A 16,275-nucleotide genomic window follows, 5' to 3' on the forward strand; every position below is an offset into this window, starting at 1 on the left:
AAAGATTGCTTGGAGTCAGAGGACAGAGCTGGAATGTCTGCTCTAAGTGTCTTCCATATATGACAGAAATCTTATGCATGCACCTGGAAATTGCAACAATATGGTTTCCTAAACCAGACCAAAAAAATAACTGTACCAATTGGCATGTCAAGTGTCATGAGTTTTTTTCCATGAAAGAAGAGCTACAGGCATTGGTAGGTGTTTGAGAGAGGAAGAATCAGTTTTCCCCAGGGATGAGCTCTGTGGTAGGCTAGATAATCCCAAGAAGTCAGCCCTAAGTGTACAAGAAACCTTTAGGGCTACACAGTCAGATGTTCGAAATTTTCACCTAAGATCTGTTTTTAAAATGCTCTTTTGGGGCTGGGGATTTAGCTCAGTGGTAGAGCGCTTACCTAGGAAGCGCAAGGCCCTGGGTTCGGTCCCCAGCTCCGAAAAAAAGAACCAAAAAAAAAAAAAATGCTCTTTTGTCTCTTTCTTTGTTTGAAGTGAGACATTAAATCTGGTCACATGCCCTCAGAATGTATGCTGAGATGCCCTTGTGTCTCTATTTTAACCTTTTGGTGGGTGGTTGTAGTAGACGTCTCAGTAGACTCCAGGGCTCTTCTGGGGATAAGACATCTTGATAGTAGTTTGTCTCCGAAGTGTATGAGAATGATCTATCTCATAGTGTACCATTTCCCCCCCACTATAAACTTTGTAGTGCATTGTTTCCTGAATACAAAGAGAAAGCTCGAGCAGAGGACTTGAAGGGACTTTTTTCTCTCTTCCTCGGCAGGTTTGAAGTAGTTTAGCTGAGTAAGTGTGTAGGTCTTCCTTGTAGCTTGTGGAGATCTCAAATTTGGCTTGTCTTTTTTTAAGTACTTTAAATTTAATTGTAAACTTTATGAAATAGGGAATTATCATTCCTATTTTACAGTCAAAAATGGAGACTCAGATGTTAAGTCTCAGCTAAAGTTAAGTATAGAGAGATGAAACCCAATTTTTGTCTCACAGCTTCTATTGTGTGTGTTGTATATGTTCCTGTAGGCTAGATGTCAGCATCAGTTGGCTTCTTCAGTCATCCTCTGTGTTATATTTTGAGTCAGGGTCTCTTGCTGAACCTGCAGCTGGTCAATTAGGCTAGACTAGCTGGCCAGCAAAGCCATCGAGGTCCTCCTATCTCCAGCACTGAGATCTCAGGCATGCCGGTCTTTACTTGGTGTGCAGGAGACAAACTCAGGTCCTCACCCTTGTGTAGTAAGCATTTGGCCCACTGAGCCATTTCCCCAATCCCTGTATTTTGCAGCAGTCCCCTAGCATGTTCCTGACTGGACACTTTTTGCTCTTCTTGTTACTGAGAAATAAATATAATCATTTATGTGAAATCTTACTGTTTTTCTTCTTTGTATAAATATATTTTTGTACCCCCATCATAATTATCCCTGGTCTCTTCTGTGTTAATGTTGTCTCTTCTGGTACTCTTAACGAGTACTGCCTAATAGTGATGGTAGTAGGTGACTCTGAAGTGGGTGAGGTGAGATGGGAAACTGAAGATTTGTGTAAGACATATACAACATGTTTAACAGTTTAAAACGCGTGCCCAGACAAAACTAAAGCTTAAGACCTAGGCTTGTTGGGTCCAAAGATTTATTTATACTCCCAAGTCCTGTGTGTATGTTGTCAAGAATGTTACTGTAAAAGTATTGTTCATAAGAGGTCTATGAGTTTGGAAAACAGTGCTTTTTCACTGTGGTCCAAATGTCTGTTCTCGTAGAGCTTTGTGTCAGCAGCATTCAGTAGTAAATGTTACGTTTGTTTCCCGTTTTCTTGAACAATGAATCTAAAGATTACTTGATGAACATTAATAGTTTCTCGTTCTATGCTAAGAATTTATTTAGCAATTTGTATTTGACTTAATAAACTGTGTATGAGTTCTTAAATTTATACTATGAAAATCATGTTGAGTTTCAGCTGTTGGAAGATTTATATTTATTTGTGTTTATGTCTAGTAAGAGCCAGGCACTATGACGAATGTCAGCTAGTCTGGAGGCTGAGATGGGAGCTAGTACCTAAGCCTATCAGACCAGCCTGGGCAATATACTGAAGCCCTGTTTTAAAACAAAAAGAATAGAATGATGTAATGTGTAGGCTAGGAAATTTAATAGAAGAATGTGAGCTTTAAAAGCGCTTAAGTTGGGCAAAAAATTAATGCGCTTTTTAAACTCTCCCTCGCCTTGAAATATAACTGAAGAGTTTAGAGCACTGGTTCTGATCAGTATCCATAGACTGTCTGTCCCTGTCTGCTATAGAAAGTGGCCATGCAGACATCTCTGAACTGCTAGATGTACTACTTACTCTTTTGACCTAAATGTCAAAGTTCACAGTGATTTGTTACTTGGTGGCTGTTGCAGACAGAGTGGTAGGCAGAGTGACAGCACTGTCCTCAAAGCAGCACACATAATTAGAAAAGGGGAGGGGGTTGGGGATTTAGCTCAGTGGTAGAGCGCTTGCCTAGGAAGCGCAAGGCCCTGGGTTCGGTCCCCAGCTCTGAAAAAAAAAAAAAAAGAAAGAAAGAAAAGGGGAGACCATTCTGGGAAATTACGAAGCATGAGGTTGATCTTGCTAAGGGAATGGAGAGGAAGGTAGCAGTGGTTTAGAATGAGTGGAGAACCTAAAACACACAAGTCAAACAGATGTGCATAGGAAACAGAAAACAGTCACATGGATGATAAAAACCAGAGCATTATCATCTGAGGTGGAGATAGAAGGTCAGTGTGGAAGAAGGGTGCTTGGGGCAAAGTTGCAGCATGAACCTGGAGGAAAAACTGCCTGACTTGCTATCTGTGAGGCCATGGAGAGCTTATTTTGGAAACCAAAGTTAGCTGGTACAGGGTTGATTACGGGAGCAACTGACAGCAAGCAGCTGGAGGCAGTAGATGAGGCTGCCGGTCAGATGTCAGTACAGAATGACTTAGGGTGGAAGTGGCACTGGGATTGGGAGACTTGGTCTTCTGACGCTGTAAAGTGTTGGACCACATTCTCAGTTGTCCAAATGGTAGATTTCATATTAGTTACCGTATAGACTCGCCTTTTCTTGAGCATCTACAGTGTGCCAGTTTATTAGTTAATGCTAGGTTGAGAAATTTTTGTTTGTTTGTTTGTTTGTTTTTTTGTTTGTTTTTAAAGGACCAGCCAAGAAAGGCTAAGAAAAACAAAAGTTTTTCTCCTTGTTGTTTTCTCCCTGAGGGCTACAAATGTGTTCTGCAGGATTAGGTCACTCCGTAGAAAGGTCAGCATCATCATGGAATAAGACTCAGCTGGCTGAAGAACAGTAATTGGAGCAGAAATTCTCCTTGCCATCATATTATAGACTTTCCAAGAATTAATTATAATATAATCTGATTTATTGAATTGGAATTCCACCAGCCACAAATTAATTATTGCTAAAAATTCAAGCAGGCTTTAAATTTTCTTTTTTTTAAAAAAAAAATCACTTCCTTCAGAAGCAACACATAGTTGAAAAAGAAATGCTTAAAATACTTCAGAGATTAACAGTCCTTAGAGAACTTTTAAGTACTTTGGGTGAAGCCAAGATAAAAACTTTTGTGGTGCCAACTTTAGCTTCCTATTCAGCCATAAGCAACATTTTATTATATTAGTGTAAAACTTAATATTATTGGAGACTATTTTTAAAATTATTTTATACAAGTGTCTACTAAACCAAATTCTGCTAGTCAGTGCAGTCACAGTGCTTTGATTACTGTGTAACTGTTAAGACAAACACCTGTCCTAATGAGACCCTCCACCATGTTTCTGATTTGAAAGATCCATTGTTTCCTGTCTTCCACTGACTGAATCTAGGATGAGGGCCTTTCACAAGCTAGCAGGTGCTGTACCCCTGAGGCAGCCTAGATCTGTTGCATTTTAAAAGTATGTCTCATTAGTAGGCATGCATGCCATTAACAATGTTTTCTTGCATTTTCTCATTGTATTGCCTTGTTACTCAACATTTTCCATTGAACATCTGGGCTCCACTGGCGAACTTCTCTAATGGTTAAATCCCATTCCAACTTACTAAAGGGCAGTGACTCACTCCAAAGCTTCAACCCACAAGTTAATCAGAATTTGGTTCTCTTGACATTTCCCTCTTGCTTTTGTCCCTAGCAGTAAAAACTGCCACTTAAAATGCAAAAAGCTTTAGGAAGGTAAAACAACTGTGCTTTGAAGACTGTATTTTTGTGTGCTGTTATGTTTGGGAAAGAGAAAGGATGGGGAGTGATAGCAAAATGATAGGAACATACTTGCTTTGTGGGGTTTTTTTTTCTATTCTTTTTTTTTTTTTTTTTTGGTTCTTTTTTTTCGGAGCTGGGGACTGAACCCAGGGCCTTGCGCTTCCTAGGCAAGTGCTGTACCACTGAGCTAAATCCCCAACTTTTTTCTATTCTTTTTTTTTTTTTTTTTTTTTTTTTTTTGAGCTGAGGACCGAACCACTTTTTCCTATTCTTAAACCTATGTAATGAGTTTTTACTTTTATTGTCTAATTTCACTGAGTACACCCTGATTCATCTTGATTTATTTCAAAAGGGATAAGGAATACTTGCTTCTTGTCTCCACTAATAGACTGTGAATCCCTTAGGTCAGCTAGTGTGTCACATCCTTTTCTGTGGCAAGTAAGATAGAGTGGACAGTTAATAAATATGAGTAAGTGGAAGATATTTAAACATTAGTATAAGAAAAGAGCCAGGTTGATTGTTGGATCTTGGTTGATTGTAGCTTTGGTGCTATTATGGGCTGACTTGTGTCCCCTTCCAAAATATATGTCAATTCTCAACTAGCTCCTTCAATAAAACTGGTGATAGAATCTTTACAGAGGTAATTAACATGAAAATTAGGCCATTAAGGTGGGTACTAATCCAGGAAGACCAGAGTCCTTGAAAGAACTGGAACTTTGGACATGGCAGTTAAAGAGGGACAGGATGTGAAGATGGCAGCTACCTCCAGGCCAGAGAGAAAAGCTGAAGGCAGATCCCTGTTTCCTGGCTCTCAGCAGGAACCCACCTTGATCTCAGACTCTAGCCTGGAGCACCCTGGGAATGTACATTTCTGAGCTTAATTCACACAGTCTGTGCTGCTTCACTACACTGCTGTGTTAATACAGCTCTAAGAAATGTGCGTGGCTTAACCAGCAACATCTCAAAGCCCAGCACTTGCTTATTCCCAAGAACCCCCCCACCCCCAAACATTTCAAGTTTCCTCTAGGCGAGATATAACAGAGAAACGGACAGAGCTATTTACCTCCTCTGTCAGCTTCCCAGTACAGGACTACAGTGGCAAGTGGCTAAACTTTTAGTTTGATTGAATTTGTTGGATTTGACCAAGAGAAGGTGTTCATGAGCTTCTAGGTTTGTAAGGGCGCTGGAGCCGCAGACAGCAGACCTGGTTGGGTTTTCGAGGCAGGGCTATCTAGTATGATGTTAGTTCAGCTGACTGCATTACAGCTGCAGCTCACTCTTGTCTCTCTTCTGCCCGAGGTACACCCAGCCGAGAGCACAGTGTGTCTTTTGGTTCACGTCCATTTCCTTGATGATTTTGGTGCCCCCTGGTCACCAAGCATACTAAGTTACCACAGCCATGTATCAGTTTTTCATTCATGCTTTAGCTATACGCTATGTAAAGCTGTGTAAATTTTTTTTTACCATTTCTTTAAATTAAGTTATATCAAATAGTGCTGTGTTTAGTCAGATTTTACAGATTCCTTGCTGAAAACCTAGTTTTGAATATGTACAAAAGAGTTCTTTCATCATGTGAGGCTTCAGAAAGTAAATGTGATTTACTACAGAATGGAATAAAAGTCTTGGTCCCCAAGGGAGCACTTTTGTTTGTCATTCAACAAAGAAAAAGCAACAACTCTGACAGGTGAGAAAGTAAGACTTCTTACTTGATGTTGACATAAACTTGTCACAGCCTGTGCGTCTATGGAGCATCCTTACTGTTGATATGTGAGCACCCTGGTAAGCAGTGATGCATTGTAGTGTTTATTTTCTGATGCTAGAATTGATCCTGTATCTAAGCTCATAGAAGCAACGTGCTCCTAACTAATGGTGCAGCTTCCATAGGCCCTTTCCTTTCTTTTGTTACAACTGAAGAAAATACTGAAACCAGGGCTTTCCCCCAAATCAGATGCAGGTAAGTGGCAGGTCTGAGTCTTAGCTGAAGACCTTCCCTCCAGTTCTCTACCATGTCCTTTCTGTGGTCCTCTCTTGTTCTTCACTTGGCTAGGTCTCTCTACCCCCTGGCCTCCCTCCCTCCCTCTCTCCCTCTCTCCCTCTCTCCCTCCCTCCCTCCCTTCCTCCCTCCCTTCCTAGTGAAAACAAAATAATCGTGTCAGTAGGGATACTGAGGCAGGAAAACTGTTAATTTTCGTTTTAGCCTGGGCTATGTAGAGGCAGCAACTGAGAGAGAAATAAATCAAGCCGAGCTGGGCATATTGCTTATGCCTGAACACTCAGCACTCAGGAGGCTGAGGCAAGGGCTTTGCCGTGAGTTTAAGGCCAGCCTGAATTTTATAGAGAATCGGAAGCCACTAGGACTCCACAGCAATCAGAAGTGTCTATGAGGATCCAACTGTTCAGCCAAAGCATTAAAGAAGTTTGTAGATATGTGAGGCAGTGCTGCCCATCTCAGTAGGGTTTTTGTTTTATATTGACATGGGACAGGCGTAACATTTTATCTTTAAATGAGCACTTAAGATCTTAAAATATGCTTTTAAAATTAAATATCATAAACATTAATATAAAAGTAAGTATAACTGCCTAGAGTTTTCAATAAGCTTTTTTAAAGGCATTGGTGAAGGCCAACAGTTTTTTGTGTTTTAAATAGTGTCCTCTTGTCAAGTGCTGGGATTACAGGTGTATACTAGCATGCCAGACACACGGACACACGCACGCTCATACACACAGATCAACATTTGATAACTGCTGCTAAGCACTTGTAATCAGCCCACCACAAAATGGCCAGTACCCCATCGATTGATGTCTTTCCTCATGTACTGCCCTCCCTTCCTTAGCCACCTGCCTTAGCCACAGAAAGCAGACCTTAGGGTCTTTTTGCCAATAGGGCAAAGTAATGGAAATCCTTGCGTTGTACTCTATAAGCAATCAAGGACTTGTTGAATTATTATGTTGCAATTTCAATATATAGTAATATTGACTTTTTGCAAGTATAAAAATATTACATCCCTCCTTAAGAGAATCCCCCCTGGCTGTCTGTTTTTGCCTATTCATAGCCTCTTTCTTTGTTTCTACTCTGGTGCTGCCACCCTGTAGTCTGCATAGATTGTATGAACTGGACAGGGGTTGAATGACTGAAGTGTCAGCCTGAGGCTCTGGTCTAGTCAGTATGTGAAAAGCATTCCTAACGACTGTGCATCAACACAACAGTCATGGCAGCCAGTGCTCTTCAGGTAATGTTTGTAGCCCACTTTGTTCAGCAACCTCATTTTTAGCCTCCTGTCAGCAGCCTTTAAGATTTCTGTGTCTTCATCATTAGAGCTGGGTGAGGTGCGTTTGACTGAGTCAGTACTTGAGTACCCAACATGTACAACAATTCTATTTTATGACAGCTGATATAGATATTTTAGAAAAAAATCTTAATTCCTCCAATAATTGCTCTTGTAGATGTCTACCTAAAGTATACTCGAAAATGTTATTTATGGTTTCTTATATTTAATGAAGTACATAATTTTATTTCTAATAAGAGATCTTCTAAGTGGTTACACATGTCAATCAGTCTCTGTTGCCTTTGAGTGAGGCATTGGAGGCCCACAGATTCAGTGCCATGACACTGCCCTAACATTTTCCCTTGCACACACACACACCTCATCAGCATGAACCCTGAGTTCTTTCTGGACAGACTGTAAAAAGCTGACAAGCAAAAGGGAGGCAGAGCAGAGAGAAGTGTCACACAGAGGCCACAGTGGATGAGGGGAGTAAAGAGAAGTAGACAGACGATGCCTGTTTCGTGGGGTGAGTTTGATGTGGAGGGCCGGAGATATGGTGGTCGCATCTGAGATAGCATGACGCTTCAGCAAGATCAACATGGCAGCAAGTGTATGGTGCACTGCACAGGGAGGAGTCCAGAACAGGAGTGCTGCATGAGCAGCTGTGCAGACAGTGCAGTGCAGGCTCTCTGTTGCTGTGGAGATGGGAAGCAGATGGCAGATTTGACAAGCGTCCCTGTGCTGGGTGGGATCTACTCCTTCATTCAGCAGATATTTATTAGATACTGTATGCATTTGTGCTATTAATATCTGAACCTAGTTTTCTATAATTACTAACATAATTTTAAGCTCTAAAATTGTTGCATAATTTTATATTTTTTATTTATGTTTTTATTTTATTGTGCTGTTGGAGACAGAACCAGGGCTTGTGCACATCAAGCAAGCAGTCTCCTAACTGAGCTATATCTCATACCCAAAATGATTACATAATTTGTATTTGAAGACATATTACATTAGCTTAATGGGGGTGGGGGGGCACACTTTCAAGATGTGGAGGCAGGTGGATCTCTGAGTTTGATGCCAGCCTGGCCCACTATAGCAAGTTCCAGGTCAGTTGAGGCTACATAGTGAGACCCTGTCTCATCTACCCACCAAAGCAACAACAACTAGAAGTAAAATATTACTAAAATAATAAAATTATGAATTGGGCATGGTGATGCTCACTTGTAGTCCTGTAATACCAGCCCTTGGAAGGCTGAGGCAACAGAATCACCATGAGCTCCAGGCTAGCCTGGGCTACATGAGACCCTGTCTTTAAAAAAGCTGAAATTAAATACATAATAAAGTAAAATGACGAATAATTCACTCTGGTACTAGAATTTTTGGTATGTACTTTTGTGGAGATGTGTGCTTTTAGATGAATGTTCTAGGTCCTTCAAAAATGAAGAGCAAGGCCCAGAGAAATGGCCAGCAGTTGAGAATGAGTGCTGCTCTTCCAGAGACCTTAATTTGGTTGCCAGCGTGCACATTCATTACAGCCACCTATAAGTCCAATTCGGGGAACCTGATGCCCTTTTCTCACTCTGAGAGCAACCTTTCCAACATATACAGAAATAAATATTTAAAAAGAAAAGTAAAACATTTTTCTCCAAATATTTAATAGTCTATTCGATTAGCAAATGGGAAGGCAGCTACTTAATCAGATAAGAAGTCTTCTGTCAAGAACAAAAAAGGAAAGAAAAAAAGGAAGGAAGTTCTTTACTGGAGAGTAGAACTTAAAACTTAAGCAGTACTTCAAGCTGTGGGATAGTTTAAAAAAAAACAAAACTAAGAAGTCCTTTTAAATTTAAAGTAATTTTCTCTGCTTAGAGCCAATAACAAAAAAAAAATGTATGAGGCCACTTAATGGTGTTAGCCATTTTTATAAAATAGGGTTTTCCTTAAGTAAATGTTGATTCATATATAATCATTACATGCTGGGTACATAGGACCTAATGGGGCCGAGAAGTTATGAACCTCGTTGTTTATTAGTTTGTTGATGAGAAAGTTAAATGGGAACATTTTACTACAAAAACAGTACCTTCTTCTTACCGTCTGTGGTGGTTTGAATGAGAATGGTTCCCATATAGGTTCATATGATCAAATACTTGGTCCCTTGTTGTTGGAACTGTTTGGGAAGGATTAGGAGGTGGGGCCTTGTTGAATTTCAAAAGACTGAATTGATTCCCAGTGTCTCTGCTTCCTGTTTGTGATTCTGCTGCCATGTTCCCTGCCATGATAGTGATGGACTGCCATTTCTCTGTAACCATAAGACCAAAACAAACCTTTCCTTTTATAAGTTGTCTTGGTTATAGTGTTTTATCACAGCAACAGAAAAGTAGCTAATAAACTTTCATAGTTGTAAATGTGTTTCCAACTTACTTTCTTTAAATTTTCCCTCCATTAGAGCTCAGTGAGAACCTGGCTTCCACTGACTCCATCCCAATGACATTGTTCTAGTGTATGCTCTCAGGCCATCACTGTAATCAATGTCATCTTCTGTAATCAGTCCTCACAGTTAATGCTTTCCCCCTTGACATTGTTCCTATTTCCTCATTCAGAGATTTCTATTTCATTGTCTTATCTGGATCTATCATCAGCATAAACCCTATACCATTTCTATATTACTATACTGAGACACAGATTTTTGACATGAACACTTACTTAGTTTGACACTTCCTATTCTCAGATTACACCCAGTTTGGATAAATCATTTGCTGGCATTACACTAACACTTATTGTTGGATGACTTGATGTGTCTCCAATTATGATCCCTACTTTTTCTTTAGCATGAAATTCCTGTGCTGGTAGCTGGTAATAGGGCTCAGTAGGATAAAAAACCATTAAGCCTAATGACCTCAGTTAGATCTCCTGAACCCCCATAGTGGAAGGAGAGAACCGACTCTACCAAGTTGTTTTCTGACTGTCATATACATATATTGCAGGTGTAGGTGTGTGTGTGTGTGTGTGTGTGTGTGTGTGTGTGTGTGTGTAGACACTTTCTTTTTCTAGGATGACTTTTTATTGCATGCAATGATGTCACCTATCTTGGGATGGTTAATTAATGAAGTAAATGTACTATTAAAACTGAGAATGGGGCTGGGAATATGGTTCATTTGGAAGAGTGTGTTCTGAGCATGCATGAAGCCCTGGGCTTGTTCCCCAGCACAACATAAACCAGATAAAGTTGCTTGAGTCCATAATCCCACCACTTGGGAGGCAGAGGCAGAAGACCAGAGTTGGAGGCTAGCCTGAAACCAGAATCCATGCCCCAAACTAGTAAAAACAATATATGTTTATATAAGTATTCATCCATGAAATAAGTATTTGCATACCTATTATGTGTGAGCCAATGTCAAGGCTATCTTGTAACTTAAATGTTAAAAATATGACTAGGTAAGTACAAGAAAATAGTGAGCTGTTTGGCTGCTCTTTGTTTTGCTTTTTTGAAGACTTCGAGGTTTTACCAATTCCAAGCCTAATGTGAACTCTTTCTGTGAAACATTGGTTGCTAAGGAAAGTTAATAAAATTTTAGGTTTCCTTGATAGAAGTATTGTATCTTGTTAGATTTTTTCGTTATTATATTTACACAAATACTAGATATGTTTACCATTTCTATACTTTAAAGGACTCTTCTAAACAAACTTTTATCTACTCAAGTCTTTACCTTGATCTCAACTTTTGGATCATAGTTAAACATCTGTTCCAGGGAGCTAGTCTCTGTGATAGCAAGGAGCTGGATTCAGGCTGAATATAAGGAAATTAGAGTTTCAGAATTAGGAAATTGAGACACATAGGTTTGATGTAGAAGAATCGCACTTTAGTTAGGAAGCCAGTGAGCAAATAACACAGCAAAATAACAAGGACTGACAGCAGACGAGCGGGTCTGCCCTCTAACTTTTATGTCAGTCCAGTTTCCTCAAGAGGACTGTTCCGCACTTCTGTTCCTTGTGTGTCCGTCAGATTCCCTGCAGGCATTCTCTCTGAGAGAGCGCCCAAGCAGCCTTTCTGGAACTACTTCCATTTCTTGACCAATTCTTTTAAGAGTCACACAGATGTTGAAATGAGCACTTCTTGTTACTATGAGAATAGCTTATGCCTCAGGGGTTTAGCATTTGTTCTAAAAAGCATTCTAGGGCTGGGAGCATAGCTTAGATGCTAGAGTGTCTGCACAGCATGTACAGAGTTCTGGGTCTGTACAGAACTAAAAGAATCCTGGCATGATGGTGCATACTTGCAGTCTTAGCACTTGAGAGGTGGAGACAGGAGGTTCATTCCCAGCTATATGGGAAGTTTGCCAGCAGCTTGGACTACGTGGAACTCTGTCTCAACATTAACACCCCAAGCATCTGCTTCATACTGTGAGGTTGATGTTTCCTGGTGGCAGAAAACCATATTTTTTTTTTGTGGTAGTTTTATTATATAGTTTCCAAATCTGTTGAGATTATCTTTTTTAAGTCTCAAAATTCATACTTTTAATTTAAAGATATTATGTAAAATTGTGCACTGGGTTCTGTCATCAAAATTAATTACCCCTTGGGAAAGTATTAACATGTGAGAACTATCTGTATATTCATCTTTTAAGATAGTATGGGTTGAGATATGGATTTTATAGTCTTTCACATATGTCTTTTACTGAAACATTAAGATGTTAAAAATTAACAATGTCTAGACAATGTAATGAATTTTTGCATTATACATTTTATGTAGCTCATTCTAATGATACACTAAGAATATGAAGACACTAAGAACATCTTTTATTACCTGTTTTTTTTTTATTGTTTTTTTTTTCCGGAGCTGGGGACCGAACCCAGGGCCTTGCGCTTCCTAGGCAAGCGCTCTACCACTGAGCTAAATCCCCAACCCCTATTACCTGTTTTTTATTAGTTATACTTAGTCAATCCTAGACAGATGATAAATCTATCACTGTATTGTAGGGGAACCTTGTGAACTTTTCCTCCAAATTACCATTTAAATATTATTATTATTATTATCATCATCATTATTATTATTCTCTGTCTCTGTCTCTCTGCTGCGTGCGCATGTGCGCGCGCGCGCGCGTGTGTGTGTGTGTGTGTGTGTGTGTGTGAGAGAGAGAGAGAGAGAGAGACAGACAGACAGACAGACAGACGGATGGACGGACGGACGCCTGGGTACCTGTGGAGGGTAGTAGATGGTGTTAGTGCCCTGGGAGCTGGAGTTACAGGCAATTGTAAGCCCTCTCACATGGGTGCTGGGAACTGAACTTAGGGTCCTCTGGAAAGCAAGTGCTCTTAACTGCTGAGTCATCTCTAGCCTTCTAATGCCCATTTTATACTGAAAACCATAGTAATCATGATTTTTAATTACTCTATGAACCCTGACCTTTTAAAAGTCTGTTGGGGGGCTCCTGTACAGGGATGGTGTGTTCTAAGTGTTTTAGCTAGGTGTGATGTCAGACACCTGTGATCTCAGCATTTGGGAGGCAGGGACAGAAGGTTTGCCAATTTGAGGCCAGCCAGCCTGAGCTGCATAGTGAGACAGAAGACAAAAGAGAGGAATGGGGGTCGGGAGCTGTGAGGGTAGAGACACAGAGAGGGGATAGTGTTTTGTGGATCTGTTGGTCCCTGTCAAACCACCATCCAGTTCAGTGGCTTAGCCCAGCAGGACTTCTGTGTGTAGGCTTCACATGGCAAGGGCATCTAAGATTGGCAGGAGTCTCATGACTGCAGCTCTGTAGGGCTCCAGTTCTTTCCCACACAACCTTCCTGGTGGTTTGGGCTTCATTAACTGTGCGGTCTGAGTTGCAGGAGGAGGAACCATAAGTGCAGTCTTTTGGTGGCGTGCTTAGCACGCTCGCTGTGTTGGTTTGGTCAAAGCAGCTATAGGACTAGTTCAGATATAAGCATGGTTGTTGATAAATACTTCTTACTTCTCATTTAGACTTCATATCAGATATTCTCTTCCTGGACAAGGTATTTTTCTGAAGTCCTGGAGGATTTGAAAAGAATAGGAGATGGAAATGAGAGGCAGGCTCGCCATATCTCCTTCTATTGTCCTGTCTTCCCACAGCACCCTTAGGGCTGGTTGCCATAGCACGCTGACTTTCCAACAAGTTCTTATTTGTCCTTGGATTAGGCAAATGATGTTTGATTCAAACATACTTCCTTGAGTTATAAAAAAAAAAAAAACGCTCAAATTTCAGTAACCAGATAGGTAATTTGTGACTTATAGGGAAACCAGGCTTACACAATGGATGCTTGGAGTCCCACAGTCTCCTTCTGCTGTTCCTTAGGTGTTGAGCAGTTCCTTTATGGGCAGCCAGCCCCACTGCATCCTCTGCTTCTTTATACATTTTATTCAGACTCTTAGCTGTAAAATCCAGAGATGGAGTCAGTTTTGTTCTGTGACATAATTTGAACAGTTACCTCTGCTTTGTTTTCCTGAATTTCACCTTGTAACTGTGAGAACATTCTGACAGCACTTAATTAGCTGTCACAATGGGTCCTTTGAACAGGGAAGAAGTTTAAACTTTAATGGCATGGGGCTGGTGAGGTGGCTCAGTGGGTAAGGTGTTTGCTTCCAAGCCTGACACCTGTAGCTTAATCCCTGCAACCCACAAGGTTGATGGAGAGAACCGACTCCTGCAGGTGTCCATTCACCTTCACATGTACCCACACCCCAGTAAATGAATAAACTTAAAAAGTCATGATGTATCACTGCCCGTGAATAGAAACTCGATTGTCAAAATCATAAGATGAATATATATACACATACATACATACATACATACATACATATATACATAAACATTTTGTTTCACTTTGTAATGAGTACCTCATGATGAAGGGGGTTGTATAAAATTATATAGTATATATAGAGTAGTAATGAAGAAAATATTAGCTTCATAGTTCAAGTTTTTTGTATTCTTCAGTTGACTGATGATAAAACCAATGAACCAGCCTGCTTCCATCCTAGGCTTGAACGCTATCTTACAGTAAAAAGAAAGTAGGTTCATTCCTGTTTAAGATTAAATCTCTGCTTCTCAGGACTTGGCTGTGCCCCGCCTGTAACCTTAGCTACAGATGATTCCGTACGGCCTGTCCAGGAACTGCAGCCGTGTCTGTTTAAAAGGTTGTTATAACCATCTTGCAACCCTCCCTTTGTTTCAAAAAGTTGTTAGGACTACTTGGTTATACTTCTCCTGTAACCCCACCTCCCAAATCCCCATTTAGATGTTCCCGGGTCCTTGTATGAACGAACGTCTTGCTCTTGTTCAATGCTGACTTGAAGGGAGGGGGAGGCAGCCTGTGTACACAAGTTTAAAAAACAGCTTACTTTAATTAATTTGGCCACGATGATTTGGTTGGTGGTCTTTTTCCTCACACCTTTGGGATTAACAAAAACAATTATAATGCTGTATGTCTTTGGAAACAACACTTTTAAATGATGAATTTTAGTCAGAGTGTGAGAACGGAATACAATGATATATTTGGGAAGGTTTTATTATGTTAGAATATATAGCAATTAATTTCATAGACTACACTTGTTAAATGCTACTTAGAATCTTACTGAACTGTCTAGTATAATTTTAACTACTGTGCTCCAGAACATATTAGAGAAAAATAGGAAGTTAGTTACCCAGCAGGGAATTTGTATTTTAATTTTGTTCCTTTCACCTTTGAAAAGAATGAAGCATTTAAAAAATATAAGAGTATATTTTGAATACTTCTTGATATAACCAGTTTGTAGGAAGCCAACAGTTACATAATCAAGGCTTTGCTGTGGTGTTAATAGGTTCCATATTCAGTAGGCATGCAAGGGTGGATAGAGTAGCGACTATGGAAAGTCTCTTGCTGCTGGTGATAGACAGAAAGTCTCTAAGTTGTTGTTTTATTCTGTGGTCACTTTCCATTTTTCCCTACATAGTCTTTAGTGATGCTTTTAATTGTAACTGTGGCTCATCTTGGAGCTGGGCCTGTTTAAAACAATGAGATAATGTTATGAATGTGGGATACAGACAAGGAAGAGCTTCAGTCAGTCAGCCAACACTGATGACTTTTCTTCTTCAGTTCTTTATCTAGCCTGTTCTTATAGAATCTTTTCTATAAAATATATTAATTATTCAGATCTCCTTTTTAGTATTAATATTCCTTTTTTCTTATGAATTTTGTTGTTGTTGAGACAGAGTTTTTCTGTGTAGCATGGTTGTCCTGGAACTTGCTTTGTAAACCAGGCTGGCCTCAAACTCAGAGATCTGCCTTGCCTCCCCAGTGCTGGGATTAAAGGTGTGCACCACCATTATGATGAAAAATTTTAAAAGATCACTTTGATACAAATAGGAAAGGAGAAGTCAAAGTATCTCTATTTGAATATATGGTTTTATACACAAAATCCCCTAAAAAGAAATCCACCAGGAAAATTCTACAGCTGATAAATACTTTCAGCAAAGGAGCAGGATACAAAACTAACACACAAAGGTCACTAGCCTTCTCATATGCAAATGACAAACAGACTGAGAAAGAAGTCAGATACTTTTCACAATAGCCTGAAAAAATATCGTGGGATAACTAACCAACCAAGTGAAAGACTTGTAGAATAAAAACTTTTAAGACATTAAAGAAAGAAATTGAAGACATAGGGAGCTGGAAAGATGGCTCATGATTCTTGGATTGGCAGGATTAATAGAGTGAAAATGGGCATCCTGTCAAAAACAGTCTGCAGTTTTAATGCAGTCCCATCCAAATCCCAGCACAGTCTTCACAGAGATGGAAAGGAC

General features: G+C 40.0%; 1 protein-coding gene across 3 annotated transcripts in view; it reads left to right on the plus strand.

Moving 5' to 3' along the window:
• Hycc1 (hyccin PI4KA lipid kinase complex subunit 1) overlaps positions 1 to 16,275 on the plus strand; it is a 109,932-nt gene that overhangs the window by 3,192 nt on the left and 90,465 nt on the right. The window lies entirely within an intron of this gene.

The sequence above is a fragment of the Rattus norvegicus genome, chromosome 4, assembly GCF_021556685.1.
Source record: "Rattus norvegicus strain SHRSP/BbbUtx chromosome 4, alternate assembly SHRSP_T2T, whole genome shotgun sequence".
NCBI classification, from domain to species: Eukaryota; Metazoa; Chordata; class Mammalia; order Rodentia; family Muridae; genus Rattus; species Rattus norvegicus.